Source organism: Lepidochelys kempii, chromosome 11 (genome assembly GCF_965140285.1).
Source record: "Lepidochelys kempii isolate rLepKem1 chromosome 11, rLepKem1.hap1, whole genome shotgun sequence".
In the NCBI taxonomy this organism is placed as follows: Eukaryota; Metazoa; Chordata; order Testudines; family Cheloniidae; genus Lepidochelys; species Lepidochelys kempii.
Window position 1 is genome coordinate 42047852 of NC_136390.1, and position 17342 is coordinate 42065193.

The window sequence follows — 17342 nt, forward strand, 5'->3', positions numbered from 1 at the left end:
AAGGGAGACAGGGAATGGAGGACTGAGAAATCCTTCTGGGCCTCCTTCTACAGAAGTAAAAACCAGTTACTTGTTCCTTTAAACCTTTGCATTTGGTTTAAAGCAGTTTACTTTTTTCAAGACTAGCTTCAGAAGGAAAGAGGCTATAATCTTTATTTAAATGAAAAAAGACTATCCATCATGGAACCAAAAGACTACTTTGTTAAAGGACTCGTACAAATCCTCTCCAGCTAATTAGCAAAATAAACTGAAGTGAGGGGAAAAAACTGCAAGAAACACAGTGTTCACTTTAAATGAATTGGCCATGGCCAAGAAATATTTCTGGGATCATTGTGGAAAAATCCCTATAGTCATTAATCCAGTTTATTACTGCAATAAGACAGGTAAACAAAATATTTCATTGTTAAGAATAAATACAAACAAAGAAATATTTCATACTCAGATATATATATTATTGTCACAACCACGAGTGTTTGCATTGCACGGCAAGCAATATGATCCATATTTTAATAATCTCTTTGTTAGAACTCATTAAAAGAATTAAAGCTTATTTTTCTTCAGAGAGAATTCTCTGCTTCCCATCTGAAATATTAAAAATTATCAGGGTGTCTAGACAAGTTGAACCAAAACTATTCCCACTGAGATGAACTCAAAGGCCACAATCTAAAAATAAGAAATTAAAAATAATTTAAGTGTAAGATTGCTATACACAAAGCCCCAGATTCACTGAACTGGCTGCGTGCTTGGCACAAATTGAGGGACTGAGGCGGCATGGCATTAAGCCACCTTTGTGACTCCCTGTTCCAGAGGCTGAAAAGCATCAGCCCTAGACCAGCACAAAACAGATCAGCCTCAGGGCTGCAAATGGGTCCAAGAGGCTAGTCCAACAGGCAGGCAGATGAAGGGGTGGGGGTACAGGGCCAGAATTGGGACAATAAAGGAGCCACTACTATTCCCCTTGCCTTATCCCACCTGAGTACTCTCTTGTGAGGGGGAATCCTTAAGCAGCTGGTAAAGACAACTTCAAGTCTGCTCTGCACTGGTAAAACTGGTGCAAACCAGACTTAACATTCTGGTAAATCTGGCCTTCAGTACTAAATATGTAATAAATGACCAAGTGATGCCAATGAGGCAAAAACTGTTCGTGACCATAGGCAACTAGACTATTATTTTTATTTAAAAGAGGGGAAATATCTCTGAAAGCGAGATTGTGAGAAACCATACTGGAGGAGACTTTTTTAAAATAACTATTTCCTATCCAATCATTTAAAATGTTCTTGTAAAAGGAAAACAATAGTTCATAAGGAAGTTTCATACAAAAAAAACCCCAAATAAATTAACATTAAGCAAAAAAAATTAAAACACAAAAACAAAGTTAAAGTTGGATGCTTAAGTATGCCGTATTCCCTACAGAGTCAGCATACCACACACAGCACAAAGTAATAGTAAAAAAGTATGCTGTCATTTGATGGAATTTAGACTTTAATTACAAACTTCAGTACTACAATACCCTAGTTTCATTAATATATCTTACTGTAATCACAATATTCTACTTCAAAAATAATAGCTGAATTGTATTTTGTGTTAGTGTCTAAGAGCCCCAGTCATGGACCAGGACGCCATTGTGCTAGGCACTGAACACACAAAGAGGTGGTCATTGCCCCAAAAGAGCTTACAATTTAAGTGTAAGACGGGAGATGAGAGGTGGATATACACAGACAGGTGGGAGAGCACATCGAAACAATGAGAATTTTTGTCTGCATGACAGGCAATGGTATCAACGCACCAGCAACTTTGACTGTTTTAAGCTTCTTGTTGTGGTTGTTGTTAATAGCAGGGCTGAAGAAGAAGAGGGGTGTTTTCTATTCAAGGAACAAAACAAAAACAAAAAACAGAGGTAATCAACCAGAGCCCACCCACATTGCTATCTTTGTGCCAGCTCCTTTCCTGAAGAGAGTTCAACATCACTTTTGCAATGACTTTGTGCAAAAGAAGCAGGCTGGAAATCAGACTATTTGGTGCCAAATATGGGTTTCTTCAAAACTGGACATACTATTACATTCTTGAGATTGCCTACTCTAAAACTATCACAATATCAATTTTCTTCACTAGCCTTCACCAACTGCGTCAGTTTTACAGGTGGCAGATTGGACATCCTTCAGCCATTGTCCCAAACTTTAGTCACTGCAGATGGTAGATAAACCAGTCTCTTCGTGCAAAGATCAACCGTCTCTATTCCGGCAAAGTTCCCGAGAATCTCCATTATGACATGTATTTAAGCCAAAAGCTACTAGACATAGTAAAAAGCATTAAAATGTAAATGTTATTGATATTCTTTTTGTAATTTTTTCAACAAAGTTAAAAATCAAAATTCGGAAAATCTGGACCTACCACACAAACAAGTATTCAACTGAGACTGAGCACAAGGTGTATGCTCCTGGAACTTTTGGCAAGAACTATTTCCTTAAAATGTTCTCTTTGGGTAGAGGTCTACAGTGCCTTTAATAAAATAAAATGACAGCACCACTGTTCTCCCTACTCTCCAATTCTTCTAGCTCTTCGGGGATGGGAGACTTCCTTATGAGTGGAGATTCTTGTAAATGGGAGTGCCCTATGAAGAGCACTGGAAGAATCCATCTGACATCTATGATTTGTCCCCACTGCTTTGCAAAGTGGTGGATTCTGCATCCTAGGGAAAGCAAGTTTAACGGAAAAATTAAAAAAAAAAAAATCTTTAGTAATGGCTCACTATGTACTGTTGAGTCCATGAAAGCTCAACCCACCTCAAGGGTAAAAACTAAATGCACACAGTCAGAGGGGCTAATCTGGGAGGAAGCTAACCAACCATCCTGGTTTTCTCTGTCTAATTTATGATGATTAATTATGGAATTGGTATGGGCCACTCTCATTCAGTTTCTCCACACAAGCATTAACTATCTTTTTACCAAAATAAGAAATTAACAAGGATTCCTCAAAAAAAAAAAAAAAGTGGGGGGGCTTTACGATGGAGTTAACTTCCTTTTTCACCAGTCATATTATAAATGTCTTAGCCATGTTCTTAATATGGAGGCTCCCCCTCCCCCAAACCGCCCTTTCAAACAGTTCTTCTGGAAAACACTAGAGGACATCAATCAAGCTAGGAAGATGTATCCTTATCTTCTGTTGATGTAAGACAAAGAGGGGATAGAAATGGGAGACAGGAATCTTAGGCTTGCTGGAAACAAGTCTGGTGACAAATCCCCACAATCACTTAGTAGTTTGCAGATAAGGCTATCAAAGCAGAAAGTCGAAGAATCTTTGGGGGTAGGACATGAGTAAGACACATTGAGTTTTATGGAACCATCTGACAGTCACAAAATTATCACAGGGCAAAATACTACTTACCTAATCTGAAGCTGATGGAAAGGGAGGGGTCTGGAAATTATTCCGTCCTAAATCCAGTTTCTTCTCCTGTTGCCAGTGGGCCTGAATCTCAAGGTTCTATTTCAAGGAAAGATTTGTCTTGGGCTCTCTGCATTTCTTAGACTATGTGGGCTAGCAGGGAAGGATGAGTCTTGAGACTTCATCTGTAGCCAAAAGCAGTGCAGAAGGAACCCCTCCATGCACCTGCAGGTCCTTAGGGAAAACCACCTTACAATGGTACTCATTTTTCAAGAGTTGAAATATAATTCTGAGAAGAAGAAAAGCTTTAAAAATCTGTACTGTAAAGTCAGTGAGTGATGTCTGGTTCTGTTGCTTTGCTCTTCAAGTGAGGCTGGAGAAACTGGGACAACAAAAGAGGGGGAAAATGGCATGGCTGCTCAGGCAGTCACAAAATTGAACATTTTCACTGGTTGCTGACCTGCCAGTTAAAGAAGAGAAGGAAGAGCTACCCATATGTCAGTTACTAATAGCACTGAGGGCACAGAAACCTCAACATTTTATTAATGTAAATTTCTTACCTACACAGGCACAAACGTGTAAAGTAACAAAAGATAAATATGCACATAATATGGTAGTAAAAGGAGGCATCTGTTAAATAGCACCCGATCAACGCACACATTTTTCTTCCACTTCTTTCAAGAATCTGCTTCAAAATTCCTTGAGACAAAATTTACCTCTAAACCTCCAGAGGTTTTTGCAATGCTTATGTTATACCTGTCAAGATCCGACGACGTTATGTTATGTATTCATCTGAACAGAACCACTACACTTAGTTACAGGCTATCATCAACCAATTCATTCTCTTGCTAAAATCAAGTCATCCAATTACTCCTTGACTAATCAAGGCTGTTTTGGCTTTTTCTTTTTTCAAAAGGTACTCAACAGCATAAACAGTTCACTTACAAGAAATGGAAAGAGGCTAATCAGCAGAATTATTGTTTTGCTGCTACAATTTGCAGTATTTAAATGTAGTTGCTGATTGGACTGAAAGTTTTATGATATAGCATACGAAACTAGTTTGATACAAATACAAAGCTGCCTATAGCATAAGCTTTATTGTCTTTATCACAGACCACTTTGCAGCACAGATAGATGTAAAAATATATTTGCAATTATTCATTTTTCAATATTTTGATTCTGAATGCAATTAGGTACAATTAATAAGAGTCTTCAAGATTAATTCACAGGGATCTTTTACACTATCTGCTGCTTCATGTTTTTCTTATTATTATCCTTGTCTTTAATTAAAAAAAGGCGAATAAGTTACTATTTGACATGAGGTTAAATTTACAATAAAGTTAATACAATGTAAAATATTTTAGTATCGTATTTACTAACTGGATAAGTATTTACACAATGAGTAATGAATAAGAGTATTCCTACTGATCAGAATCTGAAATGTATCACAAATTATCTATATAAATTTAGGGTTTCTAACAGTATTTTTTTTAGGGAAAAAGTTAACCCACTTAAGCTTGTAAAGAAATGGTGCGAGAAAGTTTGATACATCTGACTTTTAAGAACAACAGTAAGGAAATGTAGTTGGATACTTGCTCCTCTCCAGCAAATATTCAACACATGTTATTAAACCAGTTCCCATTTACAAACAGAGTTTTTTGTGCGTTTGTAAAAACATGCACACACCATGTACTTTGATATGGACCCAGAATTAATAGTCATTATAATGTCCATTCACCAAATAAAACAGTGCTGTGACTGGTCATTTTTTTAAAAAGTAAAAATTGGATGTTCCAGTGAGCAACAGAAATGCACAAAACAAAACTTCTGATTCATATATATCAATTAAAAATATGTATAAAGGCCACCTATATTAAGACTGAAGATCTTGCATGCCAGTATCTTGAGAATTAGGGGGATCTGTAATGGAAACAGACACCCTTAACTATTGTGGTGATGTTACACTAAGCATTAGAAAAAGTGCTTAACTCTGAAGATACTGAACTTTACAACATAGACTTTATATACAAAATATACTTTGAGCAAAAAACCAATGCTACTGGATAAACATACCATAAAATGTCTTAAAATGCTGCATATGTTAATAAATTCCTACAAATGCAAGGGGCAGATATACTAAGCCTTCTTTAAGAGGAAGTTAGTTTATAATAAAAATCCATTAATTGTAAAAAGAGATCTAATATTCTTTAAGGAAGAATATTTTTCCAGTTAAAGAAGGCATACCTAACATCTTAAACATAAGTAAAATCAAGTAAAAAAAAAAGTCAACAAAACACCCTGGTCGATTTGACTTGTGGAGAAAATTTTTCAGATGTCTTTTGCGGCTTTGTTTAATGCCATGGTCCTTTAAGTTTTGTCTTCATAAGGCCCTAACTAGTTGTAATCATATGCAGTCTAATTGTGGACATTTATCTGCTTTTCTTATGCATAGAACATAGCTATTAAAGCTGAATGGTGATGGTGTGAAGTATAGGTTAAATTGGGTGAAATTAAAGCAAATTACTCTGGGATGTGGAACTCTGAAAATAGAAACTGCCAATGATTTGCAACCCTCTTGATGATCAGCTTCACAGAACCCTAAATGACAAGAAAACTTACATATTTTAAAGTTAACTAGATTTTTTTTAAATAATATGTATAAATTTATTTTAAATGCAAGCACTGACTGTGGCAATAATTATTTTGTTTTACTCGTACTGTAGTAACATGAGCAGATTTTAATTCCCATTCAAAACACTTGTTTTTGTTAAGTTTAGCCTTGATTTTAAATAACTAAAAAGAAGTTCAGAAACTGAGCTGCATTGTTAGTTACTATGCACCTAATATACTTTGTTCAAGCAATCTGATACACATATACACCGGGGGCATGTGGAAAGTAGATGCTTCTCTATTATGAGGCGAGTCATGAACTGAATGTCTAGTAGCACTGAATGTCTAGTAGCAGTTAGGGTAAGGAGAAACTAGTTCTAGCACCAAAGAGGAAATTGCACACTTGCACACAAAATCAATCTTTTGACAACTATTTTATAGAAGGGACAAAATCTATTTGTACATTAACTAATGTATAGGGAGAGCACATGCAAGATAAAAACAAGACAATAGCAGCAGTACCTGATTTAAAAGTATTAATAAAGAATATAGCATCTAGTTCCTGAATGTATGAACCAATCCATATAAAAACACTTTCCATTTACGTAAGACGAACTTTTATCCAACAATCTGAAAGTACTTCACAAAGGTGAGTGATTATAACTTCCATTTTATAGATGGAGAAACTGAGGCAGAAATGTTCATTTAAGGTCATATGAGAATTCAGTGGAAGAGAACACAATTCTGATTCTAATAAATCTATTTTAGCAGAGGGAAAGACTTAACCAAGAAAGCAGTCCAAGGGAACAAAGAATATACCTACAAATACTGCTTCAGGGTATGGACACTTGTATCTGTATGACAAGCACTGGTGATTGATTCCTTTTGCAACGTATGTCTAGAATGTGCTATCGTTCTATCTTGCTACTCCCACAATTGGAAGTAGTCATCACTCCACTGGCAGAATCTTCTACCTGCTGAGATTGGTTATCAAATTACTCTTGCCAGTTAGGGGTAATTATCTGAAGACAGAAGAAATGAATCTTAGAGCCCTCTGTGCTTCCAAACCCACAGGCCCATTACAACTCCCCTTGATTGTTTACTGCAGATGCTATCACTGCACCAAATCTTGTTCGGGAGGGACTTCTGGACACTTTTTTCTAGGTATTTATGTTAAGATATGACACTGACCTTATCAAGTGTCACAGAATATTGGTGATGTGGAGGGGCGACCCAGCACAATATATCATGAGTATTGCCCATTCTGAAATAATGTTACTTTTCTGAGAAGACAGAAATACCACAACCACCACTTCAGAGAAATGCAGAATTCCCTAGGAAAGCACACTGTGTCCAAATTCTTTGAAAAAACATCCTTCTCCTCTGGAAAGTAACCAGGCCATTGGCACCATTTCCAAGCAGAAAAAAAAAATCAGAAGACCAAGGAGCTCCAATCTCATTTTCAGAGGTAAGTATTTTTGTCCCTCTCTTGATTTATTTTGCTTACTTCTTCTGCAGAGAGAAAGACTTTCCTTTTGTCACTATAGAAATGCATCCCAGGTGATTAATCTCCTGACTGAGTTAAAGAGTTATTGTGTTTGATCAGTCAATAGTCCTAGGTCCTGCATTAAATTTCAGGCAGCTCATACTGCTGTTACTGATGATGAAAGAGATGAATCGCATATTAGCCACACATCCAGATAGCGAATTACTGATACCGTTTCTCCTGAAGGCTACTACTAACCTAATTTTGGTTAACTTTCTTAGGTATGTGGCAAGATTAAAGGGCACAATACTGAAAACACTGGGATTCTGTTACAAACCTTAGTATTTATGAATGACAGTTTGCAGAAGGAAGCATTTTGATGATCCATCAGCGTACATAACCCGTTTTAGACACAGCTCATGAATTTTGATCTGTTCTTGTTTACAAACTGGTTCTAAATCATTAATGGTCAAGGCCTCTCCTGACTTCCTCTGGGCAATAAAATAAATTAGATACAATTCTCACACTCTCTCTGATTTCAAGATTATCAGTCCTATCCACACAAAAAAACTATTTGGACTTTTGAGCCTTATATCTATGTCACAAGAGCAAGATATCATCATTTTTCTAGATATGAGGGAAAGCTGTGTAAACAGTATGCAGAATACCCACTGAATTATTGCTAGCATCTATCTTCCCATCTTAATTTTCACACAGGGATAGATGTCTCCTCTCTGGGAGGACCTAGAAAGGCTAGTATTGACCAATCTGAAGAATGCTTCCTTAGGAAATCTGCTAGTAGCAGAGACAAAAAGATCTGAGATTCTTCCCTTAGGCCACAGAAAGGAAAAAGAAAAGAAAAGGGGGGGGGCCCCCCCCACGGGAAGAGAACCTATGGTGTTCATTCCATTATGATAATGCTTTGTCTGTTGTTAGAAACAGAGGCCTTATTTTCAGTCCTTCGGTATCAGATGTATTGTTTTTAGTTATGTATATGGAGTTTAGATACTACAGCAAAGGGCACATAAATATGTAGCCAGATAGGCCATAATTTGCAATCTTGTATGCTTTAAATGAGGCATCTCTTAATTAGGAACATAAATAAGAAGCATGATTTATAGCCTTCTCTGTTCAAAAGCGGTGTACTGTAACCCATTGTTATTATTTGTGCTGTGATAGCCTCAACACTGCAGAAACACAACAAAAAGATGGTCTCTGACCCAAAGAGTTTATAAACTAATCTCAATGGATATATGGAGGGCACAAAAATAAGGCATTTCCTGCAGGACCTGTACCATTCGGGTTCTAGAAATGACCACATCTGGGAAGGAACAGGAAGCCAGATCTAGTCCATGGATCTCTTGTATAAATTGCTGCTGAGGTTAATCCCTCTAATCAGCCAGTCTACCACGCTATGAATCAGCTGAAGTGTCCAAGTGATTTCCAAAGAAAGGTCCAATCTGGAAGCACAAAGACAGACAACAGTGACAAGTCCCAGATCCAAGAGCAATCATCACAGGATTTCCATGAAACACAGATATAAGAAGTATTGTGCCAGTGAAGATGTCTGAGATATGCAACTGTGTCATCTACATACCAGTGACAAAGAAACCCAAATATAATTAATTATCCCCAGTAGTCCCATAATAAGCAGCTATAGTGATTTGCATTCATTTGATTAAGAACAAAACCATGAAGACTTCAAACTGTACGACTTTGGGTTCTTATTACTTTCACCTTTGTCATCCTCCTCCTCCTTAATCCCTTTATTTTCTACATCCACCTGTTGTCTGTCCCTATTTAGGCTGCAAGCTCTTTTATTTCAATTTTAGACAGTGCCAAGCCCAATGGGGAAGGATCCTGACTGGGGCCTCTGTTGATACTGTAATAAAAATCAATACTAATAAAAATTACATGTTAAACAAGACAGGGACTACAGAACTCTCTAGATTGCAAAAAGTGAAACTCCTCAGATTGGATAAATAACTGTCCAACACCCACCCACCTGGATTTCTGTGAGGAAAGGATAAAATCATTGGCTAACAATCCTCGTCCACTCCCTACATTGGGCCAGCTTCAAGTCAAAAATAATTTATGGTCAATAATATTGAAGGCTCCTGACTGATCTGAAAGAAAGCATGTACAACTGACCTTCATCTATTGCTAGATCATCAATTAGTGACAACAGTGCAGTCTCCATATTACAACTAGGGTAGAAAATATTTAAAGATATCTGACAAAACTCCTTGTTTGCTGAAGTATAGGATGTAAACAATACACATAAGCCAACAAAGAGAAAATTAATTGCAATCTTGAAAGCCTGAACTGAGGCAGCCCTCGTTGCAAAATTTAAGAAACTCAGGAGAGAAGTTTTCGGCTTCCAAAAGGTTATTTTAACAACTATTTAAATTTTAAAATATTTGAGAGAAATATCTTGTTTCTGTTAATGGTAGCATACTAGAATAATGATTGAAACAACTTAATCTAATACTTTATACAAATATCAAACATTGGATTGTCCAACCAAGTACACTAAAAAGTACTGCCTAGGCATTGTTTTACAATGAGAAAATTAGCATTGAAATTCTTAAAACAAAAACTGTATTTAAAAGATTTTTTTAATTGGCTTCATTGTTCTGTTATTACTATCAGTATTTTATATATCTGTACAATTTCATGGCTCTCCTTTGAATATCTTCTAATTCAGAGCACTATGGAAGTTAGTCCAGGTAAACATAAAAAACAAAGCGAGACCCGCAGTGTTCAGTGCTAAAAAAAATGTATGGTTAGTTTGACTGGTGTTACTGCATGCCATTCATGATCCCACACCTTGTTTCTTGGCATTCCAGGCCATCAGACCTTTTGACGGGATATTTGGCAAAGGCTACTCTGCAACATTTTGGTTACAGTAATTAACTATTTATTAATCCTGTTGAGACTTTGCGCGCGCACACACACAATATTATATATATAATTCATAGTAAGAGTAGTAAGTGTTTTTCAGAATATAACCACTTGTAAATCTCAACAGGATTAATAGTTAATTACTGTAAAAATGTTGCAGAGTAGCATTTGCCAAATATCCCCTCAAAAGGCCTGATGATAATTTGTAAGGTATATTTTACATAGAGTGACATTAAATTACATTACTTGCTTATCAATACATTTATAAAGAAGGGAGATGAGAGTTAAGTAACTGTTTGCTCCTGCTATTTATTCATCACATATAGTTACCACCATTCAACTAATTGTGATGTCATTTCTGAGACCCTCAGATAAGGAACACACACCAGAAACAGGTGAAATCTTAAGCCGTAAGAATTCTGTTTTCAGGCAATGTCCCTAGTAATCAAAATAAAGGGTAAGAACTCCATAAAATAAAAGTTTTATCTTTAGCGAAAGTTTTTTGGTATTTTCTATTAGTCATCTACATGTATTTATGACAGGTTTCAGAGTAACAGCCGTGTTAGTCTGTATTCGCAAAAAGAAAAGGAATACTTGTGGCACCTTAGAGACTAACCAATTTATTAGAGCATAAGCTTTCGTGAGCTACAGCTCACTTCATCAGATGCATATCGTGGAAACTGCTGCAGACTTTATATATACACAGAGAATATGAACCAATACCTCCTCCCACCCCACTGTCCTGCTGGTAATAGCTTATCTAAAGTGATCATCAGGTGGGCCATTTCCAGCACAAATCCAGGTTTTCTCACTCTCCACGCCCCCACACAAATTCACTCTCCTGCTGGTGATAGCCCATCCAAAGTGACAACTCTTTACACAATGTGCATGACAATCAAGTTGGGCTATTTCCTGCACAAATCCAAACCTGGAGTTGTCACTTTGGATGGGCTATCACCAGCAGGAGAGTGAATTTGTGTGGGGGGGTGGAGGGTGAGAAAACCTGGATTTGTGCTGGAAATGGCCCACCTGATGATCACTTTAGATAAGCTATTACCAGCAGGACAGTGGGGTGGGAGTAGGTATTGTTTCATATTATCTGTGTATATATAAAGCCTGCTATAGTTTCCACGATATGCATCTGAGGAAGTGAGCTGTAGCTCACGAAAGCTTATGCTCTAATAAATTGGTTAGTCTCTAAGGTGCCACAAGTACTCCTTTTCTTTATATTCTGAAATGATGTTCAGTTGCATTCTGTAACTATCTGGCACCATCTAGTAGTCACAAGTGTCATCTTTTCCTGATCCTATTAACAGCACCTAGGTCAGCAATACTATTATATACTCCACTACCATATTCAAGAGTTTTTACATATACTACATGAGGTGGTCAAACAGTCATACATCTGAAAATTTTCTGATGTAGGGGTAGCTGCTGACTACACCCAGCAATACCTTGGAAGAGCACAGACTGGTCACACTGGTCAATTAAATAACTGTCAAGTAAATTAAGCAGCACTTTTGGTCAAATTCTTGGCAGTAGTTTATAAAATATATTAATTGCGCGCATCTGTGTAAACAATTTCAGTACACTGTTTCATTTTCTCCCAAACACATAATATACCATAAGTTATCAAGAAAAAAAAACATCCTTTGATTTTACTTGAGTCTTGGATGTCCAGGACATTTGTCAGAACTGCCTAAGCACAGCTTCTGGTAGGCCCAAAAATCCTTTGAGGGCCAAAATAAGTAAAATGTATCGCGGCTACTTGCAGTGTTCCTGAGCTCTGATTCAATAGGAATCTTCAACTTCCAACAGTGCTAGTCCTTTAACCTTCACAAACAAGAATACACAACCCCCATCCTCCTACTGCTTGCAAAAATAAAAATGTTAAAAGAATATAATACTTTTGCAGTATCTAACCACAGCTTTTTAAACTGAAACTATTTTTCTCCTTACACTTTAGATGTCAAATCCATCACAAAGTAAAATTTTGTTTTTAAAAGACTTCCTCAATGAAGCAGTTCATTTCTCTACATTTAGTTCACTGTATTTTTACAAGCACCAGACTGAGCAAACTATGATTGAGAGAAGCCATTTTATGCACATTGCTGTTGTCCCACATCATTCAGAACAAACCTTTTTAGATCGTTAACTACCACAGGAGTGCTGATTACACAGGCACCAGCAATTTCCTAACCAATGACCACCTGAACAATGATGTGTTCAGCTTCTCAGACCCTGAAGCCTTTCAAAGGTGAATCATTTCACAGTTTGGAACTAGATCTCCATAGCAACTTCCCTTTGAGGGTTTTAGAATCACCATCCAGTAATTCTATGATCATCAAGCTCAACCATTCCCAATGGTTCTTTTCACAGCAGATGGAAAAGGAAGCCTTGAAATTTTACAGTCTATTTCAAGCAATTCATCTGGCAGCCTATTAGAATTCAAAATATTTCGACCTTCAATCACAAAGCATGTTATCTGAAGCTGTGGTGATCTCAAGTCAAGACAAGCAGACGTTTTAGTCTAATCATCCATGATGAGAAGAGACTGACAAAAACTCTTAATTCAACCACCATCAAAATGCTTATTTTAACTGCATGAAAGTCTTTCAACAGGCAATGAAAACACACCACATGTACCATTTTTTTTATCACAACCATCCATTCAAGGGAAATATGAATTCTGAATATTGACATGGATCTCTGCACTCCCACTTTGCTTTTCAACAAATATCTGCTTCTTAAAAATCAGTATAAATCCAGTTTTACTCTGTTATTCTCTGCAATGGCTCAAGAAACTATGGAAGTAAATTGCAATTAACTTCTTCATAAGTCAGTTTTGTAGCACTAAATAAGAGAAACTGGATCTATCAGTCATTTTTCAGGCATGTTCTAATAAATTCAATCAGCAAGAACATAACTGCCAGTTAAATTATAAACTATAGCACTGGCTAAGATCTTGAAGAAAATCTCTATTTGAATGATTCTATGGATTTTTGTTGCTGTTGATGATGCAACCCCATTTCCCTAACAGTTTCGGAGTTACAGTAAGATTTTTCTTCTCTTAAATGTTGCAGTCAACCATTGAAATAATTATAAGACTATCGTGCAGAAAAGCTTTAACTTGAAAGTCTTTTAGTCTAATATCCCAGTTTGATTAATTCTACATACACATTGAACTGCAAGCTTGATTCAACATATTTAACAAACTGCCTACTGTTAATAAGAATTTGGCAAAATTCATATTTTAAGACTTTTTCAAACTAATGTAACAAATGTTAGTTTTTTTTCCTAAATACCTGTTAATACTAAGAAAACTTAAGTAAATACTTAATTCTTATTGCTTCCAACCCAGAATACACAGCAGCAAAATCACTGACTAAAAAACCTTTAACTGAAACTTATCAGCACTCAGATGATTTTAAAGTTCGGAAGACAAGACATTTACAATAATTATAAACACTCATCTCTAGTAATTAACAAGACCAACAGTAACACACTAAAACCATGATGAACTGCAATAAGTTTGATCACTTCATGAAAAAACACAGCCCCAAAACATAACACTAATTGGGAAATTAATGTAATTTTACCAAATTTAAGGTTTTTGTTCATGCTTGCACTAGCAAGAAATATTTTAAGTTATTTTACTGTTTTGGAAGATAGTTTTTTCATAGAGAAAAAGTGTTTGTTCAATCCTTGTAACATGCAGTTACAAATCAAATCAATTGCATCCATTACCCCAATTTAGACCCTACAACAGAACAGCATTTGAAATACCAAATTTTTATTAGGCCAATGAAAACAAACCTAAAATGCCTTTTTTCTTTTTGGAATCTATATTGACTATATTTCTGTTGAGCTTTATCATTTTCCTTTGTTAAAGTGTTTATAAAACATTTTAAAGAGAAGTTTAAAAACAAATCTAAAGACCTTGAATAGCCACGGATTCAATTATTTATTCAACGGTATTATACTGATAGCTAATAATTATAATGACCATATTTTAACATCTGCTTTTAAAACTTTCCTGTAAAAGAAAGAAGGATCAATGTCTTCAAGGAAAAAGCTTTCATAATACAGAAATGTTTGTCTCCATATATTTTCCACTTTTTTCAAAGTCAGTTCATGATCAGAGCTATACAGCTTCATATATTAAACTTGTCTGAGATCTAAGGAGAAAAAGTATGTAAATATGACCACAAAATTTAACTAGGGATCAAGCTAGCAAATGAAAAAGTTATGCATCAACTGAAAATGTAAGCTGTTTGTTTATGGCCACATCTGATTGCTAAAATGAAACCACTAGAATCTCAGAAAAAGACATCAAGGAAAATCTCTTGGGTAGTTAAAGTACCATCTCCTGCAAAGACCAGAGTTGAAGACAATTATATGAAAAGAATATTGAAACTGCTAGTGGTTTCCAACGTTGGTTACCTCAACAGTCAGTATAAAGTCTTTAAAAATATTCTCATAAAAGGAGCCAAAGAACTTATAGATAGTATTTCACATTATAAAAAAAAGTTTGGTTCCAATTTTTTCATTTCAATTTGAAGGATATTCAAATCCATATATTAACCGCTGTTTCATCTCACGCACATGAAACTTATCTTGAATTTTTAATAATTAAAAGGTCAGGCAGCTACACAAACATTAACCACAACTTTCTGTTTAGCATTGTTAGTCAAAGATTTTATACAAGCTATAAAACAATGAATAGATTAATTTTATCTAAAAAGCTTCTTAAAGTTACAACAATCAATACAACAGTGCTGAATCAGGTATGCAGGCCTGCAGATATACAAAATGAATTATCTATCAGTACTGCAGCTATTCTTGAATAAAACTGAGGATACAGAATTTTAAAAAAAATCCTTGAGACATTTCTCAATTATATCGTATGATGCAGACCTGAACTGTCAAATGTTTGTATTAGTAAAATTTACACTTAAAATTATTTGAAAGTCACAATTTTCATTAGCTATTATGTGGTTATATGTAAATATGGTTAAAAATGTGTGCTCAGTATTTTCTTTTATCATCAGTTATAAATGGAAACTTTAAATTCAGTCTGTAATTCTTAAAGTGTTCATGTATCTCATCAGACTTCTGCCTTAATTTAACCATTTTGTTTCTTGAGCTTCCCTCTACCATATCCTCAAAAGCCTGATCCTAAACAGTGAGCTAATACATAACTACTCTGTTTAACAATCATGAAATAAACTTAAGTTTATTTCATAACATATAATCAAGCAACATACAGTAATTAAAGCACACTGAAAACAGCAGTTACTAGCTAATTAACATTACAGAAACACTTTTCTTAATGATGCAAAAGACAAAGATGTTATAAAGGAAAGTATTTATTTTGTTTGAAACCCCCCCTTGTTTAGAGTACTAGAAACTTGGCTCGAGAATTTTAGATTTACTGTAGAAGTCAAAATAACGTTGTAAAATTTTTACACAAAAAAATAAGCATTTTAGGGGATTATCCTCATCTGATTATTTTTGCACAAAATGTGGGCAACAACCAATACAAAAACACCAACATAAACTGGAGGTGCTCTTCGGTAAGGCTTCACATTTGAAGTCTGACTCAGTCTTAGCAGAGTCTTTACTTAAGTGTAGTAGCTCCACCATTTCTGCAGTAGCAAGTTACTATGCTGTATCATCTCAGCACTTGACCTCTGACTGGGACAGCAAGAAGAGGACAGCTCCAATAGCAACTGTGCTGACCTACAGATCAGTTAGCAGGGAGAAGTAAGCCCACCAGCACCTTTTTCATTAAAGTGATACTTCAATGAGGCACTAAGCCTACACACTGGCCCACAGCATTAGATCACCAACACATTGTCTTTATCAGACAAAAAAAATTTTTAAATTAAACCACCATTTTAAAAAAGACCAAACATACACCGCAGATGAATTAACTTCCATGCTATTATTACATAATGTCTTATATTTATCATTATTTATATTCTAGTAGCACCCTCACAGGAAGACAGTCCCTGCCCCAAAAAGAAGTCTCCCTTTACGTTGTTAGTCTCATCTGGAAGCAACTTCCGTTTCTTTTTACCATTTGAATCCTGCCATCATCCATTACATATATGTTTGTTTTGATTTTAAGTTAACCCTCTTTTCCACTTATCAATCATTATTCCCCATTAAAATAAATGTATTCATACTCATAACTGCATCTCCACTATAGAAATGTGTACAAAAACATACAAACGTTTTCTGCAGTTTGTTATTTTATGAAAGACAGACATGACAACAGCCCTCTTTGCATAAATGTCACTATGCACATTCACACATACTAACATGCAGCAAAAGTCTCAAGCAAGGCAACAGGAATTATTTCTTCCCCTCAAATGCTCAGAATTCATGTTCATATTTATTATGAAGAGTGAACAAGAAACATTTTAAGGAAAACAAAAGATTCATGGTGGAGAAAATCCAATAGTGGCATGTTCTTGGCCTTCACATTACAGTAGAATCTCAGACAAACACCAGAGTTACGAATGGATCACCTCATTTGGAAAATGCACAATCAGGCAGCAGCAGCAGCAGCGATTAAAAATAAATAAATAAATAAAATAAATAAATAAATAAAACACATTACAGTACTGTGTTAAACGTAAACTACTTAAAAAAAGGAAAATCATTTTTCTTCTGCTTAGTAAAGTTTCAAAACTGTATTGAGTCAATGTTCAGTTGTAAATTTTTGAAAGAACCACCATAATGTTTTCATAGATTTATAGATATTTAGGTCAGAAGGGACCATCATGATCATCTAGTCTGACCTCCTGCACAACGCAGGCCACAGAATTTCACCCACCACTCCTACAAAAAACAACCTCACACCTATATCTGTGCTATTGAAGTCCTCAAATCGTAGTTTAAAGACTTCAAGGAGCAGAGAATCCTCCAGCAAGTGACCCATGCCCCATGCTAC

The 17342-nt window shown here is 35.7% G+C and overlaps 1 protein-coding gene across 4 annotated transcripts in view; it reads right to left on the reverse strand.

The window, feature by feature from the left end:
- The window catches only part of OLA1 (Obg like ATPase 1), a 201595-nt gene that overhangs the window by 104312 nt on the left and 79941 nt on the right, over positions 1 to 17342 (reverse strand). The gene's annotated exons all lie outside the window — the stretch shown is intronic.